Source organism: Cervus canadensis, chromosome 32 (assembly GCF_019320065.1).
Source record: "Cervus canadensis isolate Bull #8, Minnesota chromosome 32, ASM1932006v1, whole genome shotgun sequence".
NCBI classification, from domain to species: domain Eukaryota; kingdom Metazoa; phylum Chordata; class Mammalia; order Artiodactyla; family Cervidae; genus Cervus; species Cervus canadensis.
The window spans coordinates 21,130,760-21,151,914 of record NC_057417.1 but is presented as its reverse complement, the minus strand read 5'-3'; the positions used below and the strand labels follow the sequence as shown (position 1 = coordinate 21,151,914).

At 43.6% G+C, this 21,155-nt stretch overlaps 1 non-coding gene across 1 annotated transcript; it reads left to right on the top strand.

Annotated features, from left to right (window-relative positions):
• The first annotated feature begins 5,151 nt into the window (after window positions 1-5,151).
• Window positions 5,152-5,274, top strand: LOC122433661. The gene has a single exon (XR_006267151.1). It is a non-coding gene; the product is annotated as a small nucleolar RNA SNORA26 (small nucleolar RNA).
• The last annotated feature ends 15,881 nt before the right edge of the window (window positions 5,275-21,155 follow it).

The window sequence follows — 21,155 nt, the reverse complement described above, 5'->3', positions numbered from 1 at the left end:
AGACTCAAAGGAAGAGGGCGGAGGCTCAGTGAGCACACAGTCCTGCCTGACCTTCCTCTCCAGGCTGTGTGCACACAGCTTGGGCTGCCTCCCTACCCAGCTCCCTGGCCCAAACCATCAAGGTCAATATCCCAAAGTTATCTTTGTTTGCCCACCTGCTTCTAGAGTTGGCCAAAACATTATGGAAAACAAAGAATAGACTGAGGACCTGCCTCCCAGGACGTGTCTCCCTGAAGCACAGTTTGCAAAACGTCCCTCCCTCCCACCCAAGGAGCTGTCTTCTGGTGTGGCCATCAATAAGGACAACTCAGGTACAGGGACATCTGGTGATTTTTGAATATTATTTTGCTTTAAAAAAAAAAAGTCTCAAACACTTTTGCCCAGGAATTTTCACTTCCAAGAATTTATCTTGGGACTTTCATGCTGGTCCAGTGGCTAAGACTCTGCACATCCAATGATGCAGAGGGCCCAGGTTTGATCCCTGGTCAGGGAACTAAATCACACATGCCTCAACTAAGGAAACATGTGCTGCAAGTAAGACCCAGCACAGCCAAATAAATAAATTTGTTTTATTTTTTTAAAGTTTATCCTAAGAAATAGCTGAGAAGTACAGTCAAAGATGTCTGCACAAACTGTTTTCAGGGACACAGGAGCATAATTTTCATGAAATATATAGAACCCCAAACCATACCTTGTGTCTGTCCGATAATGTGGCCCCCAAGCCAATCATTTTTCAACCTCTCTCAAATATATTCTCTCTTGCCCTAGTTCTGCTTTAATAACCAGAGCAAAGAAATGTGTGTTAGTCACTCAGCTGTGTCCAACTCTTTGCGACCCCATGGACTGTAGCCCACCAGGCTCCTCTGTCTATGGAATTCTCCAGACAAGAATACTGGAATGAGTGGCCATTCCCTTCTCCAGGAGGTCTTCCTGACCCAGGAATTGAACCCGGGTCTCCTGCATTGCAGGCAGACTCTTTACCATCTGAGCCACCACGGAAGCCTACTCTCTGAAAAAAATTCCATTAAAATTCTGAACATTTTGTTTTCAAATTACCTGTTTAAAGATACGAGTGTGGGAGCTTCCCCCAAAGAACCCATCTGCCCAGGCAAGAGACACGGGTTTGATCACTGACGCAGGAAGATCCCACATGACATGGAGCAGCTAAGCCCATGCATCATGACTACTGAGCCTAGCTCTAGAGTCTAGGAGTTGCAACTACTGAAGCCTGCATGCCCTAGAGCCTGTGCTCTGCAACAAAAGAAGCCACTGCAATGAGAAGCCTGTGCGCTGCAACTAGAGAAAGCCCCTGAAGTGAAAGCTGCTCAGTCGTGTCCAACTTTTTGTGACCCCATGGACTATACAGTCCATGGAATTCTCCAGGCCAGAATCCTGGAGTGGGGAGCCTTTTCCTTCTCCAGGGGATCTTCCCAACCCAGGGATCAAACCCAGGTCTCCCACATAGAAGGCGGATTCTTTACCAACTGAGCTACCAGGGAAGCCCAGAGAAAGCCCATACACAGCAACAAAGACCCAGCACAGCCAAAAATTAATTAATTAAATTATTTAAAAAAATTTTTAGATACACGTGTGTAGGAAAACCAAAACATTAACAGCATTTATTGCCTGATCACAGGACAATGAGTCTGTTCTTCTCTATTGCCACACAGCAAACTACTCCAAATTTTAGCAACTTAAAACATCAACTTCTCTTTTTTAAATTCGTTTAATTGAAATATAGTTGATTTACAATGTTGTATTTGCTTCTGGTGGACAGCAAAGTGACTCAGTTTTACATACATAGAATAGCTTGCATCTGCTAATCCCAAAGCTCCCAGTCCATTTCCTTCCCTCCACCCCCTCCCCACTGGCAACCACAAGTATGAAACAGCATCCTCTCATTGTATCATGATGCTGTGGATTATCTAGCCCCAGCATTTCCCACTAGGGAAACTCAGATAGCTGCAGTCAGATCGTGACTGGGGCTGGAGTCCTTGAATGCTCAGCCGGGCTGGACTTTCAAAATAGATCATTCCCATGGCTGGAAGTTGGTGCTGGCTGTAGGCATGGAGCTTGGTCGGGGCTGTCAGCTGTAGGACCTCCATGTGGCTTCTCTGTGCGGCTCGGGCTACTCACAGCAGAGTGGTTAGACTTCAAGGGTAAATATTCCAAGAGATAAAAATGGAAAGTTTCCAGTCTCTTAAGGCGTTAATCTGGAAACTGTCACAGAGTCACTTCCACCATATTCTATTGGTCAGGCAGTCACAGACCTCAACCTCCAAGAGAGGGAGCACAGATCTCATCTCTCAAGGTGTTAAAGAAATTGTGATCAACCTTTAATCTGCCACAAGGTGATTTTAATTTTCTTCTCTATATATTTTTGTACTTAAAACTTTCATACCAAAAAAAGAATGATGTTTAAAATCAGAAAGAAAAGAAAAACACCAATAAATAACTTAAATGACACCATGCCTGTACTTTTTAGCAGGAAAAAGAGCTGAGGAAAAACAAATATGGCCATCGGCTCAGGATGAGAAGATACCAGCAAGGGTGTGGGGACATAGTTTAATAAATAAGCTGGGTTTATTTTTGGTGAAAGGCTTTCATACTCTGATTACCACAGGAAATTGCTTGGCCATCACAGACCCTCCTTTCCCAGAACAGTGGTCAAGGGACCACTTTAAAGGCCAATGGAAAAATCACAGAAAGATTGTCCAACCCCCAGAGCCTTTCTTAATGACCCATCTAGACATGCACCTGACCAGGTGATCACAGGTGGGCATCTAGTGACATAGGCTTTTATCCATTCCCTCCCACCCATCCCCTAGTCCTACTCTTGACAAAATCTTAGCTTGGGTTCCACTGTAAACAGACCCTGAGACAAGGATTTGAGTGCAAGTAATTTATTGGAGAGGTTATCTAGGAAACACTGGTGAAGAAATGGGGATGGAAAAGAACTCATAAAAGTAGTGAGACAGGGCTTCCCTGGCGGCTCAGTGGGAAAGAGTCTGCCTGTCAATGCCAAAAGTAGTGAGACGAAACAAGTTCCCTCTGTGAACAATCAGAGTTTAATATACTGAGGAAATCTGAAATCCAGAGTAGAACATGCCTCAGAGTTATCCACCTGAGAGAAGGGGGCGATCGCAGGACTTCTCTGGTGGTCCAGAGGTTAAGACTCTTTACTTTCAATGCAGGGGGTTAAGGCTCCCTGCCTGGTTGGGGAACTAAGATCCCACATGCCCTGGAATGTAGCCAAAAAAACAATTAAAAAAAGATGTGGATATTCTTATCCACAACCCACATCAGCTATTAGTGGAGGACTGTTCTCTGGGAAAGTCTTACTTCTCTAGTGCATCCAACCTGCCCTGCCCCAAGACAGAGAAGGCTCCAGGAGCCATAGAGAGCCTGTAGGCAGACAGATGCTGGCAGCTAGAAACCTGGGCAGCTTGCATGAGAATGATAAGCGCTGATGGGATGTGAATGGAGCAATTGCAGCATCTGCTACAGATACTCAGATGTTTTTTCATTAACATTCATCATTATATTAAATTATATATTTATTTAGTTTATCTACTGTCTGACTCCCCAGCTAGAATGTAAAAGCTCCAGAGAGCAGAGATTCTTGTGTGTTTTGCTAACCACTCTGGATCATATGAGATCTTCCCCCTAGGAAATTGATTTGATCAGAGAGAGAATTCTGGGAAGAGGGCAGAGTAGGAAGCACCAAGAATCCTTCCTCCCCATTGAGATAGCAATTGTGCCAGCAGAATCTTGCTGATGTAACTACTTAGGAGCTCTAGAGTCTATTCAAAGACCTGTGCTTCACTTCAGTGTATTTCAGCTCTTAGCACCGTGGCAAGTACCAAAGTGTAGTTGCACCAGTTGTGTCCAACTCTTTGCGAACCCATGGACTGTAGCCCACCAGGCTCCTCTGTCCATGGGATTCTCCAGACAAGAATACTGTAATGGGTTGCCATTCCCTTCTCCAGGGGTTCTTTCCCACCCAGGGATCAAACCCGGGTCTCCCTCATTGCAGGCAGATTCTTTACTGTCTGAGCCATCAACCCTTCACCAACAACCCTTCAGGCCCTTTGCAAGCTTCCCAGGAGCAGGTTGTGTACAACTATTAGGAACCAAGGTGAATGTTAAGAACCTGTCCATTGATGACGCCTATCATGGAATTCTAATTACAAAAGCTTCAAAACTTGAAATAATTTGAGTGAATGGATGTTCCTAACATCAAATCCATCTAAACAGAAAAGAAGGCACCTTGTTGGGATAGAATAAAAACAACCATTTGCCTGGTGATTCATAGGTCACTTTCACAGACATAATCTCTTCTGATACTCAGATTCAAACTATGAGTTAGATGTTATTATTAATTATAATTCTCATTTCTCTTGTGAAGAAATTCTTATGTTTGATGCAACCAAATTTATTATTAGCCTTTCTGTGACTTGCTTAAGAAATCTCCAGAGTTAGAAAAACTTTTTTTCATCTACATATTCTTCTCACATACTTCTTTTGTTATTTAATTTCTTACTTTGTGTAGAGTTGAATTTTTTGTATGCGGTGTGAAATAGGAAATCCAGTTTCAGTTTTGTCCATAGTAATAATTTTGTTTCCTTTTTTTCATCTATATATTCTTCTCAAATACTTCTTTTACTTCTGTCATTTAATCTTTTACTTTATATAGAGCTGAATTTTTTGTGTGCGGTGTGAAATAGGAAACCTAATTTCATTTTTGTCCGTATGAGCAAGTAATTTCCCAGTTCCTTTTTTTTCATCTATATATTCTTCTGAAATACTTCTTTTACTTCTGTGACTTAATTTCTTACTTTGTGTAGAGTTGAATTTTTTGCACACAGTGTGAAATAGGAAAGCCAATTTCATTTTTGTCCATATGAACAAATAATTTTCCAGTTCCTTTTTTTTTTTTTTTTTGGCTGTACTGGGTCTTCGCTGTGGCTTGATGCCTCTATAGTTGCTGCCTGCAGGCTTAGATGCCCTACAGCATGGGGGATCTTAGTTCCCTAACCAGCAATCCATCGAATTTGCATCTCTTGCATTGGAAGGTGGATTCCTAACCACTGGACCACCAGAGATGTCCCTCCAGTTCCACTTATTGAAAAGAGCTTAACGCCCTTTCCAGTGCCCTTTTAAGGCTGACGCAGTGCCTTAGGAGGCTAACACAGGAGGGTAAAGGAAGTCTCCATAAAACCCAGAGAAGAGATTTTTAGAACTCCTCTCTGGATCCTGTCTGGAGTCACAACTGAACCGGAAGATTTTAAGTCTTAGCACTTACTAGTATGTGTATAGTTAATACCAAAGTCATTAAATTTAAACTTGACCTTCGGCTTGACAAGAAAAAAAAAGAAAAAAAAAGAGCTTAAAATAAGCTTTTAGAAGGAAATTTGCATTTCCTATATTTGGCAAAATTTTCTTTTACTGCTCATCTATTTTCTATCCAAGTGAATATAATGCAAGATTGCTGTATTATATATCAACCCTATGCAACTATTTTCTCTGTGAGTCTGAGTAAATTGAGGTATCCAGAACCCACAGCCCAACTCTGTGGAAACCACTTCAAAGAGAAAAAACTTTTCTTGCCTCTCCAAGAGCAAAAACGATTGGCAGGAGGAACATCCAGTCAAAACTCTATTTCCTACTAAAGAGGAAGAAGAGTCAATGAGCAAAAAAGTCATCATGTGCAGAAAGTATGAAAACCCAGGACCGTTCAGTGATAACTTGAACTTAACCTTATTCAGCAAGATCAACATATAACAGTCTTATTTATTTCTTATTCATCTAAGACTGATTATCTAGTTAGAAAAGATAATAGGAAAAACACCATTCATAACACCAAAAAGCTATAAAACACCCAAACATAAATCTAAGGCAAAATAGGTTAAACTATATGTGTATTTTTTTAACTGTTAGTCTTTTCTGAAGGACACAGAAGAATAGAGAGAGATGCCATATTCCTGGGTGATAAGGCTTAACATTATAAAGATATCAGTTCTCCATCAGATTACTCAGCAATTCACTGTAACCTCACCCAACAGGATTATTATCGATTTAATGAGCTAATTCTAAAATTCACCTAGGGACTTCCCTGGTGGTCCAGTGATTAAGGATTTGCTTGGCAATGCAGGAGACGCCAGTACAATCACTGGTTGGGGAACTCGGACCCACATGCCTCCAGGCAACAAAGCCAATGAGCCACCAGCACTAAGCCTGCTCACCACAGCTAGAGTCCATGTGCCACAATGAAAGATCCACACGACACAACAAAGATCCTGAGCGCCAACACTAAGACCCAATGCAGCCAAATAAATAAATAAATAAATTCTTTTTTAAAATACAAATTTAAATAGATGAATAAAATTCACCTCAAAGAGAAAACACACAAGAATAGCCTAGAAAATTATGAAGCATAACCTATTTACATAACTTTGTTTCATAGCCAAACATGCCCTATCACAGTACTACCCTAAAATCAGATAAGCAAAAGTTAAAGGTGTTGGTTCTGGAAGAAAATACATAAGACTGATGGAATGAATATTGGGTGTTTATACAGAAATCTGAGTGCAACGGACAAAGAATTAATCTCAAAAATATACAAGCAACTCCTGCAACTCAACTCCAGAAAACTAAACAACCTAATCAAAAAGTGGGCCAAAGAACTAAACAGACATTTCTCCAAAGAAGACACACAGATAGATGGCTAACAAACGTGTGAAAAGATGCTCAACATCATTCATTATCAGAGAAATGCAAATCAAAACCACAATGAGGTACTATTTCACACCAGTCAGCATGGCTGCTATCCAAAAGTCTACAAGCAATAAGTGCTGGAGAGGGTGTGGAGAAAAGGTAACCGTCTTACACTGTTGGTGGGAATGCAAACTAGTACAGCCGCTATGGAGAAAAGTGTGGAGATTCCTTAAAAAACTGGAAATAGAACTGCCATATGACCCAGCAATCCCACTGCTGGGCATACACACCGAGGAAACCAGAATTGAAAGAGACACGTGTACCCCAATGTTCATCACAGCACTGTTTATAATAACCAGGACATGGACACAACCTAGATGTCCATCAGCAGACGAATGGATAAGAAAGCTGTGGTACATATACACAATGGAATATTACTCAGCCATTAAAAAGAGTACATTTGAATCAGTTCTAATGAGATGGATGAAACTGGAGCCTATTATACAGAGTGAAGTAAGCCAGAAAGAAAAACACCAATACAGTATACTAATGCATATATATGGAATTTAGAAAGATAACAATAACTCTGTATATGAAATAGCAAAAGAGACACAGATATATAGAACAGACTTTTGGACTCTGTGGGAGAGGGCAAGGGTGGGATGATATGGGAGAATGGCATTGAAATATGTAAATTATCAATTGTAAAACAAATCGCCAGTCCAGGTTCGATGCATGAGACAGGGTGCTCGGGGCTGGTGGACTGGGATGACCCAGAGGGATGGGATGGGGAGGGAGGTGGGAGGGGGGTTCAGGACGGGGAACACATGTACACCCATGGTGGATTCATGTCAATGTATGGCAAAACCAATACAATATTGTAAAGAAAAAATAAATGAATAAAAGTCTATAATTAATGCATAAAAAAAAGAAATCTGATATTCATCAGGCTAACGTGTTTCTCAATGAAAAAGCAAACACACTTTATCTGATCCCACTTTCCCCACCAACCACTGCCCCAGTTTTTGTTTTTGTTTTTGCTTCCCTTTTGCAAAACAGGTTCCAAAACATGTGTTTGTATTTTTTGCTGTGCCTGGGTTTGCTCCTCCCACTCACCCTTGAACTGGTTCCAATCCAGCGTTTGCCCCACCCCATCTTTCACTGCACCAAAATTGTTTTCAACACCAAGGATACCTGATTGACTCAGGGAGTGGGTTTGTGATCTTCATCTTAAGGGATTCTGCAGCAGCTTTCGAGCTTCACCCACTCCTTCCTTTTCATACTGTTCATGGGGATCTCAAGGCAAGAATGCTGAAGTGATTTGCCATTCCCTTCTCCACAGATGTGAGAGATGAACCATAAAGAAAGCTGAGAGCCAAAGAATTGATGCTTTTGAACTGGGGTGTTGGAGAAGACTCTTGAGAATCCCTTGGACTGCAAGGAGATCCAACCAGTGCATCCTAAAGGAAATCAGTCCTGACTATTCATTGGAAGGATTGATGCTGAAGCTGAAACTACAATATTTTGGCCACCTGATGTAAAGAACTGACTCACTAGAAAAGACCCTGATGCTGGGAAAGACTGAAGGCAGGAGGAGAAGGGGACAACAGATGGTTGACTGGCATCACCAACTCAATGGACATGAGTTTGAGCAAGCTCCAGGAGATGGTGAGGGACAGGGAGGCCTGGCGTGCTGCAGTCCATGAGGTCACAAAGAGTCAGACACTATGGAGGGACTGAACAACAACCACTCCTTCCGGGAACTAATTTGCATATTGGCCTCTAGGGCCCTGTCTGTTCTTCCTTCACCTCCATCGCCCCTCCCAGGTTCTTTGACCAATCCCTCCTTCTCTCCCCAACCTTGTAGAAGGATTCCAGAGCTCAGTCCTTGGGCCTCTTTTTTACCTACAGTCTGTCCTTAAGTGCCACATCTGGTGGCGCAGACAGTAAAGAATCCCCTGGGGGCTTCCCAGGAGGCACTAGTGGTAAAAAAAAAACCTGCCTGCCGATGCAGAAGGCATAAGAGGCACAGGTTTGATCCCTGGGTGGGGGAGATCCTCTGACTGAGGAAATGGAAATGGCAACCCACTCCAGTATTCTTGCCTGGGAAATCCCATGGACAGAGGAACCTGGTGGGCCACAGTCCATGGGGTCACAAAAGAGTCAGACATCATTGAGCAACTAACACACACTGTCTTTAGTGGGCTCAGGGCTCTAAACATCATCATATGCTGATGTTCCTATGTTTCTGTCTCCATCCCAGACCTCTCCTCATCCAGACTCAGGTGGCCAACTGCTTGACCCCTGTCTAACAAGTCTGGTAAAACAAGTACATCTAGCTAGACCTGAACTCCTGATCACTCTCGATCATGCTTCTGCATCTGGGCCCATGTCAGCCTCCAGCAAACAAGAGAAGTCTAGGCCAAGCCAAGGCCACCAGTAAAGATACAATGAGCCACTGTTAGGTTCAGACAGTTTATTACTTACATAGACAGCAAACATAGGGATTCCCTGGTGGCTCAGACAGTAAAGAATCTGCCTGCAATGCGGGAGGGAGACCTGCATTTGATCCTGGGTCAGGAAGATCCCCTAGAGAAGGGAAAGGCAACCCACTCCAGTATTCTTGACTGGAAAATCCCATGAACAGAGGAGCCTGGCAAGCTTTAGTCCATGAAGTTGCAAAGAGTCGGACACGACTGAGCAACTAACACTTTCAGACAGCAAAACTCCATGGTTGTTGCCCCACTCATCAAAAAAGATGATACTTCAAAAACAAAGAAGGCTATGTCCTAGACTAACAGACAAAGCAGTTTCAATCTGGCGCTCTCTTGGCGGGCAGGGGGTGGTGGGTGAGGCAGAAAGCCCTGGGACATGAGTCATGACATTTGAGAGAAAGCCCACGAGAGGCAAGAAGGCAGGCAGGACGTGGCCACAGAGCAGCTCCTTAACTTCTGTTCCAGGAAGATCACAGACGTTCTGCAGAAACTCAGACGAGCTGTGGCTCAAGACTTTGCCTGTGTGGCCCATGTGGTAGTGCCAGGTGGCTGGGGCGCCCTGGTGGAGCTGTTCCCCCACTTTAGACCAACAGCAGCAGTGTCCGTCTGAGACAGGATGGGGTCTGGCATCCTTTTCAGCGCTGCAGTGCTTGCACCTGTGCAAACACCTCCTCAAGCAACAAAATACAAAGAATCTATACGGGCCTAAAAATAACTGCTTGCATGGCTGGGGCAAATTCTGAACAAAAGACCAAAAAAAACCAAAAAAAAACCCCCGACTGCCTCTTCTGAAGAGCTAGGAGCTAAAACAAAGTGTTGGGAGCAAAAGAAAGCAGGGTACCACGCATGCCCCTTGCACTCAACACCACCAGAGGGGTGGGCAAAACACCTAAGCCACCTCTCTGGCCTGACCCCTGGACACACCCCTACCCTCATCCCATATCAGAAAACCAGCTCACCTGCCCTCTCAGGGAGTGAGCAGGCCCCTCTTGCGGCCACAGAAGCCCCAGTAAAGCTTTGCCTGACTTTCCTGACTGGCCTCTTCTCAATCTCAGCTGATTGGGGAAGACTGAGGACTCTACTCAGTAACACTTCTAGTTGCTCAGACTGAAAATCACAAGGAACTTCTATGGGTCTACCTTCAAACATGTTCAAAAATATGACCCTTTTTTACCAGCTCACTGTTACCAAAAGCGTGGAAGCCACCACCATCCCACCTGCGCTGTAGCATTAGACCTTATCTCTGCCCCACTGCTTCTCTACTTCCTCCCAACACCACAAAGTCAGTTTTCAACATCGCAGCTAGAGAGATCCTTTCAAAAGGATATACTATTATTATATTAAAAAGCATATATTACTCCTCTGCTTATAAGCTTACGAAGGCTCCTCACCTCGCTGGTAGCCCAAGCCAGTCCTTTCCATTACCTACCAGGCCCTGAGTCATCTGTTGTCCCAGCACCCCCCCTTACCACTCTAAGCTCCTCTCCTTTTCTTTTTTTTTTTTTTTTGCAGGTGCGTCAACTTTATGTTTGGACAGAACACACAGCACACACATCCCAGAGACACCTGGCGAGGCCTCAGCACACCCACCGAGGCTCAGCCGGGACAGGTGAGCAGCGTCACTGGGCGGGGACAGCCACTCTGGGCGCGGGAGCTCCTCTCCTTTTCATTGACCCCTTGCTCCTTCCACTGCAGCCACAGTAGCCTCCTTGCTGTTCTTCAAGCACGCCAGACACACTTCTACCTCAAGACCCACACACTAGCTGTTCCCTCTGATTGGACAATTTTTCCCCCAGATATCTGCATGGCTCACTCCATTCTCTTTCAGACAAGTGGGTTTGGTATCACATGACTCTCTATACTCAACTTTACAAATCCTCTTTGCCATGTTTCGTCTCCCAAGCTTTTCTGGCTTTGCTCCCAAGAGAATGAAGATAGCAGGGTCTCCATCTCCCGTTGCCTCACAAAGCACCCAGGATCATGGCTCTTTCCTTCCCAACACAATTTCTCAGACTAGTCTCTCCAAATCTCTCTTCCCTCACCTACTCACACAATTTACCTCTGTCGAAACCCCTCCAATTTACCTGATATACCACATTCAAAGGAACTGGCCTCACGGGATCTACCCTCCCAAGAAGGTTCTGGCAAGAACCAACAACAGAATACTGTGTTTGGTGGGGGGACTTTCCTGGAGATCCATCCAGTGGCTAAGACTCTGTGCTCCCACTGGGGCCCAGGTTTGATCCCTGGTCAGGGAACTAGATCCCCCATGCCACAACTAAGAGTTTGCATGCTGCATCTAAAGATCCCGTGTGCTGCAGCTAAGACCCAGTGCAGCCAAATAAATAAATGTAAATTTTTAAAAAAAGAATAGATGGCAAACTCACAGAGATGAGAATTACAAAAAGGTTTAAAAAAATTAGAATATTATTTTTCCATTACACTGAATTGCCAAGGAAAGTTCCACTCGAACATCATCTTCAACAAGTTGGTTGAGCCTTTGATGTCTGGGGCTAGTCTGGGAGTTAAATCCTAAATCTATAAGCCTGTGACCTTGAGCAAGTTATTCTCCCATTGTCCTCACTCAACTGGGAAATGATGGTAATAATGGTACTCGCCCCTTGGGGTTGTCGTGATGATTAAATGAGATAACATGTCAATGTGCATCTAGTGAATATTTAGTCAATATGAGATGTAATTATTCTACCCACTGGGTTGATCATGATATAGCTGTCATGGCCCCAATGACACATAAAGGGTATATTGGTCTCAGAGTTGCTTATTGCCCAGTTCAAAGCATTCTAGACTTTTCTACCTGCTCTCTCAGTTGTCCAAGCAGGAAGCCAAATGTCTGGCAGATTCTGAGAAAAATTCCTACCGTAGGCTTGATGAGAGTCTTGAGCATCTCCACCAAAATCACACTAAGAGCTTAGCTGGCCAGAGGTCAATCGCAGGGCAGGGACAGATGTTCACTGCCACAGTCCCTGAAATACTTGCTCCACCCTTTCCATCCTTGAAAGCAGAAGTAGCTCAGGACCTGACCTGAGCAGCCAGAGGTGAAAACTGCTAGTTCTTGGAATCAGTCAGAAAGGAAGTTGTGCTTCAGTCACTGGAGAACCAGAAACTCTTTTATGAGGCCTCTTTGGCTTCCAGAGGTGAAGGAAGGGAGGCAAATGTCAGAGGGCAAAGACCTCCCCAACCCCGAAGGACAGGTCTTTTTTTTTTTTAATATTTATTTATTTGGCTGCCTCAGGTCTTAATTGTGGCAAGAAGGATCTTCCTTGCATTATGCAGGATCTTTAGCTGTGGCACGCAGGCGCTTTAGTTGCAATGTGCTGGCTTAATTACTCCCTGGCATGTGGGATAGTAATTCCCAGACCAGGGATCAAACTTGCATCCCCTCCATTGCAAGGTGGATTCTTAACCACTGGACCACCAGGGAAGTCCCAGGACAGGTCTTTTCTGTAGCATGATCACATCAGCTATGTCCCAAGATACCTGGCTGTTCAACTCCAAAGAACAACACCTAGGAAGCCACTATAATTGTATTTCTTTCTCCAAGTTGTATGAACTATGCAAACAGTATGGTGACAATATTAAAGAAAATGAGAAAAAACAAACACAAAGTCCCAGCACCATAATATATCAGCTTTTCTGCACATATACTGTTTACAAGTTTGTCATGATAGGATAGGTTTGGTTGCGTTTCGTGGTTTTGTCATAAAACATCTTAGCACAAATGTTTCATGTAGCTTTAGAGGACTTTATTTTTTAAATTTTAGTATAGTAGATTTACAATGCTGTGTTAGTTTCATATGTACAGCATAGTGATTCAGTAAGCATGTACATATATTCATTATTTTTAGATTCTTTTCTCATATAGGCTATCACAGAATCCTGAGGAGAGTTCGATATGCTATACAGTAGGTCCTTGTTGGTTGAAAGAAAGTGAAAGTAAGTTGCTCAGTCGTGTCCAACTCTTTGGGATCCCATGGACTAAACAGGCCATGGAATTCTCCAGGCCAGAATACTGGAGTGTGTAGCCTTTCCCTTCTCCAGGGGATCTTCCCAACCCAGGGATTGAACCCAGGTCTCCCATATTGCAGGCAGATTTTTTACCAGCTGAGCCACAAGGGAAGCGCCTTATTGGTTACCTATCTTATATATAGTATTGTGTGTATGTTCATTCCAAGCTCTATAGGATATTTTTTTAATTATTTATTATTTTTTTTTAATTTTTGGTTGCGCTGGGTCTCTGTTGCTGTGTGCCGGCTTTCTCTAGTTGCAACAAACAGGGGCTACTCGCTAGTTGCCATGCATGAGCTTCTCATTGCAGTGGCTTCTGTTGTTGCAGAGCATGGGCTCTAGGCACATGGGCTTCAGTAGTTGCTGCCCAGGGACTCAGTAGTAGTGACTCGTGGGCCCCAGATCACTCACACATGGGCTTAGGCATGTGGAATCTTCCCGAGTGTTAGTTGCTCAGTCGTGTCCAACTCTTTGCAACCCCACGGACTGTAGCCCTCCAGGCTCCTCTGTCCATGGGATTCTCCAGACAAGAATACTGGAATGGGTTGCCATTCCCTTCTTCAGGGGATCTTCCCAACTGAGGAATTGAACCCAGGTCTTCCCCACTGTGGACAGATTCTTTACTGTCAGAGCCACCTGGGAAGCCCCAAAAGTGCCTTACCCTTCCTTAACTAAATGGGTAGCCTCTTGCCCAAAGTTAGGTCAAGTGGACTCTGCTCTTAATTTGAATTCTGAGCACAATGATGCAAGGGTAGAAAACTAACATTTGCTTTATTTCTCTCTTGTCAGGACCTACAAAGTCATGGTTTCTGTCCTCCGAGTCTGTCTTTCAGCCCTCTCTTACATTCTTTAAGCTACTCTATTTCCTTCCAGGAAATTCCACTCTCTACTTGTTAGCCAGAGTCTGTTTCTGTTATTTTTGCCCCAAATGCCCTAACTGATGCACTACTTAACAACAACAACCAAAAAAAAAAAATTTAAAGATTAAGCTAAATAATGTATGTGAAAAGCTTAGCACAGTGAATGGCATGTAGGATGTGACTGATAAATGGTAATTGTATTAGCCGAGGGTGAGGTTCAACTGCTCTGTGGCGTGCCTAGTCACTCAGTCATGTCCAACTCTGCAACCCCATGGACTGTAGCCACAAGATTCCTCTGTTCATGGCATTTTCCAGGCAAGATTACTAAAGTGAGTTGCCATGCCCTCTTCCAGGGGATCTTCCCAACCCTGGGGTCAAACCCAAGTCTCCCACACTGCAGGCTGATTCTTTACCATCTGAGCCACCAGGGAAGCCCCTCAACTGCTGTAATTAGACCCCAAATCTCAGAGACTTAAGTCAGACTGTCCTGCTGACAGTCCAGGGAGATAGAGAGGCCCCACAGTGTTAGAGACTTAGGCTCCATCTAGCAAGTTGCTGTGTTATCCCAAGCTACTGTCCTCATCCACTCCATCGAAGATGGCCCACCACCATGTCCACCCTGCAGCTGGCAGGAAAAATAGAAAATGTGGTGTGACTCTTTAAGGGTATGACCCAAAAGTTGCACATGACATTTCCCTTCCCATTTCATTGGCCAAAACTCAGACACATGGCAATACACAGTGACAAAGAAGGCTGGGAAATATAGTCTTCATTCTGTGTGATTTAGCCACATGCTTGGCTAAAATTTGGAATTGAATTAGTAAAGGAAAAAGAGAAAGACAGATACTAGGAGACAACTAGCTCTCTCTGCCACTTTATCACTGTTGTTGTTCAGTCACAAAATCAAGTCCGACTCTTTTGCAACCCCATGGACTGTTGCCCGCCAGGCTCCTCTGTCCATGGGGTTCTCCAGGCAAGAATACTGGAGTAGGTTGTCATTTCCTTCTCCAGGGGATCTTCCCGACCCAGGGATTGAATGCACATCTCCTGCACAGGCAGACTGATTCTTTACCACTGAGTCACCCACACTATCATTACCATTACACTAAGCATCCTCTGTATGAAATATCTCCAGTTCGTCAAATCCTGGCCTGATTCTTGACCAGATGCTGTATCCTTATTGTCACATCCAGCTTCAGAGCCCCCCTTATTCAGCACTTTATAAGCCTTGGTGTTTGAATAAAGGCTGCATATATCAATACAAGAGCTTTCCTCTAGAGAAGTTTTGTGTGGCTTAAATAAGATCAAGAAACAGGAAGAAGTGGGGACCTCATGGTTCCAAATGAAGCACAAGGGTTAGAAAACAGGCCTGGAGAGGCCAAAAAAGACAGGCACTACTGCCCCCAAGGGGCTCCTCAGCAGAGAAGGGACCCATGGTAAAGCTAAATATCACCTCCAGGAATAGCTTGAACCTCAGATCCTGAGGACCATAAGCAAGAGCCTGCACATGAGTGAGATTAGGGGCACCTCCAATCACAAATAAGCAGTCAGGCACGTGGGAAACCCTCTGACATCTCTCTGATTCTTCCTCCCAGTCTCTCCCCCTGGAGGAGCTACAATCTGAAGAAGGAAAAATAGGAGGAGGAAGAGAATAGATCATAGCCCCAGCCTCTCAAAGTCCCTAGACCCAGAAATAGACCTTACAGGAGATGATGAATTACATACACATCTATCTTTCCCCTATACTATTCATTTAACAAATATTTCAGTTCAGTTCAGTCGCTCAGTCGTGTCTGACTCTTTGCGACCCCATGGACTGCAGCACACCAGGCTTCCCTGTCCATCACCAACTCCTGAAGCTTGCTCAAACTCATGTCCATTGAGTCAATGATGCCATCCGATCATCTCATCCTCTGTTGTCCCCTTCTCCTCCTGATGTCTGAGTGAGTGAGTGAGTGAAGTCGCTCAGTCGTGTCCGACTCTTTGCAACCAGGCTCCTCTGTCCATGGGATTCTCCAGGCAAGAATACTGGAGTGGGCCATGTATGGCAAAAACCACTACAATATTGTAATTAGCCTCCAACTAATAAAAATAAAGGAAAAAAAAAAAGAATACTGGAGTGGGTTGCCATTTCATTCTCCAGGGGCTCTTCCCAACCCAGGGGTCGAACCCAGGTTTCCCTCATTGCAGGCAGACACTTTAACCTCTGACCCACTGTCTAGTATGTGCCAAATGCTATTCCAAGTCCTGAAGATACACGTGGTTGAGATTGTGTCCAATTGGTGGCTCTGTCCCAGGGCCCAGTATTACCTTTGACTGGGGCTTAGTAAATAATGTTTGGATGAACCACATCACAATTTGATTTTGTGTTGAACACTGTGGTTTCCTCCCTGGTGTCCTATTTCCCTCTTCTCAGTGAGTTTTAATTCCTGTTTGAAGGACTGTGTTATTAGGGGACAACTGACTTTACCCCCAGGTCCAAAGGTGAAGCATGTGAACTAAACTAAGAATTTCAGTATTCCAGACCCTTGACATCAATGATTGGCTTAAGTATGGGAATGTGATCTAAGCCAGATCAATCAAAGTGGATCTGAGGAAAAAGGTGTTTTTGCTCTTTCCAGCATAATGTAAAACTTGGAACCACTGCGGCCATTTTTACTATTATTAAAAAAAAAAAATCCACCCAATGATGAATCAACATATCACAGAAATGGAGTCAGATCCCTCTTGAAAATGTGAAACTCTGGATCCAACCTCACCTGAAATCCTCTCTACCTCTGGACTTTCCAGTTGTATGAGTCAATGAACTCTTTTTGTTCAATCATTTGGAGTTGAATTTTTCATTTGCAACCAACAGTACCCTAACTGATACAGAGATTTTTAAGTTTTACAAAGTGGAAGCATATCCAAGCAGATATATGACACAGACAGTTTCTACAAGGCAGTCCAAGACAAAACTGAAAGACAGAGTGTGTGTAGATCTACACGAGATATAAAATAGCCCAAGCCAAAAAGCAGAGAACATCAGGGGGCTTTTTTGGACATATTGGAGAGCTCCTGCAGTCCAATATGGCTAAGAAGAGACGGTCCAACCCTCTTGGTGCCTTCTTAAAAACCTTTCAATAATTTCCTCCTACCAACAGTTAAAGCCAAAGTCATAGACCCAGACAATTTAGTCCATAAGTAGCTTTTGGATCCATTTCTAACCATTTATAACCCAAGCACAATATATCCATTACTCTTAGTGTGCCCTATATGGTAGCCAACACCCAAGATGGCTGCTAACAATCTTTCTATCCTACTATTCATACCCTTTAGCAGTCCTCCTTCCATGTTGAATCATGGCTGACCTGGGTGACCAATAGAATACAGGAGAACTGAATGTATGTGATCCTCAAGGCATTTCAGCTTCGGTCTTGCTCTCTTGAATGACTCTGTCTGTGGAGGCTGGAGGAAGCCATCCACCATGCTGTGAGGACACTCAAATTATACTGTAGAGAGACCCTGATGGAGAGGAACAGGGGCCGTCCCTCAACAGCCAGGACCAACTCACCCTCAGAGTGAGTGCGTGACTTTGGAAGCAGGTCCTCCAACACCAGTCCAGCCTTCAAAGGACTACAGCCCTGGTTGCCATCATCAGACCAAAACCTCATGAGGGAGACTGAGTCAGAACTGCTCATGCCATCCCTCATTTCCTGATCCACAGAAATCAGGGGAGATAAGGAATAATTAGTGTTGGTTTGTGGGCCGTGGGGGGAGTGGAGGTTAATAAAGTTTGGGTGGTTTTTTTTTTTTGGCCACACCACACAGCTTGCAGGACATTAGTTCCCCTATCAGGGATTTACCTGGGCCACCATGGTGAAAGCTCTGAGTCATAAGTACTGGACTGCCAGGGAATTTCCAAGTCTTTTATTTTTTTAGAGCAGTTTTAAGTTTACAGCAAAATTGAGAGAAAGATATGAAGATTTCCCATACATCTCCTAGCCCTATGTTTGCAAAGCCTCCCCCATCATCAACCAGCTCTACCAGTGATATTTTTACTGTCTCTATAGTTTTACCTCTTCCAAAAAGTCATAAAGTTGGAATCATATGTATGTTGCCCTTTCAGATTGATTTCTTTCACTGAGACATATGAATTCAAGGCTTCTTCATGTCTTTTCACGATCTGATAACTTGTTTCTTTTAGCCTTGAATAATATCCCATTGTCTGGATGTACAGTTTATCCATCCATCTCCTGAAAAATATCTTGGTTGCATCCAGATTTTGGCAATTATGAATAAAACTACTATAAATATCCATGTGCAGGGTTTTGTGTTGACATAAGTTTTCAACTCCTTTGGGTGAATACCAAGGAGCAAGGTGGCTGGATTCATTCAGTAAGAGTATATTTAGCTTCGTAAGAAATCACAAAACTGTCTTAAAAAGTTACTGCACCATTTGGCATTTCCATCAGCAATGATTATTGTTATTTTAAGCCACTAAGTCTGGGGTCATTTGTCATGCTGCTTTACATAACTAGTTCAACCTACCACTGAACACATTTAGAATGCCTTTCTTCTCCCGCTTTTTGTCATCCTCAGGAACTCCTATTTGCCCTCCAAGAGCCAACTCGAGCTGTCACTACTTCTGAGAAGCCTACCCTGATTTTTTACTCAGACCCAGACTCTCTTACACAGCTCTGTTAATATTCTCAGACTTCCCTGGTGGTCCAGTGGTTAAGAATCCACCTGCCAATGCAGGGGACACAGGTTCGCTCCCTGGTCCAGGAAGATTTCCCATGCCACGGGACAGCTAAGCCGCTGCGCCACAACTACTGAACCCACGGGCCCTAGAGGCTGTGCTCTGCAACATGAGAAGCCACCACAGTGAGAAGCCTGAGCACCGTAACCAGAGAGTGACCCCTACTCGCTGCAACTAGAGAAAGTCTGCACACAGCAAGGAAGAGCCAGTGCAGCCATAAATAAATAAGTAATTTTTGTTAAAAGAATATAAACATCCAGAAATTTTTAAAAAATAAAAATAGTTCTCACTCTGGATCTCATTAAGTGTTTAAGAGGTTATTTCTCCCACTATTGTTTATTGAAGGCATTTTTTTAACTTTTTATTTTTTATACAAATTTTAAAGGTTGCACTTCATTTACAGCCATAATAAAATATTGGCTCGATTCACCATGTTGTACAATTCATCTCTGTAGCCTATCTTACACCCAGTAGTTTGTACCTCCCACTCTCCTACCCCTATATTGCCCCTCTCCTCCTCCCCACTGGTAACCACTAGTCTGTCCCCTAGATCTATGAACCTGTGAAGGCAACAGTCTTGAATTATACAAATGTATATTCCCAGGACTGAGCATGGTATGTGCCACATTAAAACACTTTAGCAAATCAGATTGAATAAGTAAGTAATAGAAACTTCAGCTCTGGGCAAGACTTCCACTGGTCTGGGGTAACAAAAGGGTAGAAAGAAGGAAATAGTAGAGAGACGAACTGAAGATATTATCGCAGGATGGGTCTGGCTCCTAGCACCTTAGCTGATACTGAAAATTCCTTTTCCTGGTCATAAATGTGCCAAAGAAGCCTGGGTAAACTATAGCAGGTGGTTTCATAGTGGTTTTTACTCTCACATAATTACTCTGCAGATAGAAAAGTGTAAGAACCATTGCAACAGGAAACTGGAGCAATCGCGTGGTCAAAAGCTGAGTGTCAGGGCCATGGTCAGGGCAGGGAAGGAGGCTGGATCTTGACAGCACCTACAAAAGAGGAACATCTGGTTTCAGACACTTCCTGTTCACAGACAGAGCAAGAGGAAGTGGGATTGGAAGGGGGGCCCACCAGTGGGGACAGAAAAGCCAGGGCCTGGGGGTCTTTTTACAGAACCTTCGATAATGAAGGTTATTTGGAAGGTAGAAACATCTCAGAGGTAAAACACTGAGTATAGAAACAAACTGGAATTTGAGGAAATGTTGGACTCATGTCCAGTTAGAACAAAGGATGGAAAGGTGGATCTTGGCAACATTTAGAAAGTAGAAATGGAAAACAAACTCAGATTGAGGTCTAAATATAAGATTTAAGTGATTAATCTGAAGCAAGACAACTAATAAGGCAGCAATAATAGATGTATGTGGAGAATTAACTTTCAGAAATAGGATATAGTTTTATTAAGCACTAAAGCACATTTTGAAAAAACCATTCCAATTTTATGCCACAGTTCAGTTCAGTTCAGTTGCTCAGTCGTGTCTGACTCTTTGTGACCCCATGAACCGCAGCACACCAGGCCTCCCTGTTCATCACCAACTCCCGAAGTACACCCAAACCCATGTCCATTGAGTTGGTGATGCCATCCAACCATCTCATCCTCTGTCATCCACTTCTCCTCCTGCCCTCAATCCTTCCCAACATCAGGGTCTTTTCAAATGAGTCAGCTCTTGGCATCAGATGGTCAAAGTATTGGAGTTTCAGCTTCAACATCAGTCCTTCCAATGAACACCCAGGACTGATCTCCTTTAGGATGGACTGATTCAATCTCATTGCAGTCCAAGGGACTCTCAAGAGTCTTCTCTAACACCACAGTTCAAAAGCATCAATTCTTCAGTGTTCAGCTTTCTTTATAGTCCAACTCTCACATCCATAAATGACCACTGGAAAAACCACAGGCTTGACTAGATGGACCTTTGTTGACAAAGTAATGTCTCTGCTTTTTAAAATGCTGTCGAGGTTGGTCATAACTTTCCTTCCAAGGAGTAAGTGTCTTTTAATTTCATGGCTGCAATCACCATCTGTAGTGATTTTGGAGCCCAGAAAAATAAAGTCAGTCACTGTTTCCCCATCTATTTGCCATGAAGTGATGGGACCGGATGCCCTGATCTTCATTTTCTGAATGTTGAGCTTTTTCACTCAACTTTTTCACTCTCCTTTTTCACTTTCATCAAGAGGCTCTTTAGTTCTTCACATTCTGCCATAAGGGTGGTATCATCTGCATATCTGAAATTATTGATATTTCTCCTGGCAATCTTGATTCCAGCTTGTGCTTCCTCCAACCCAGCATTTCTCATGATG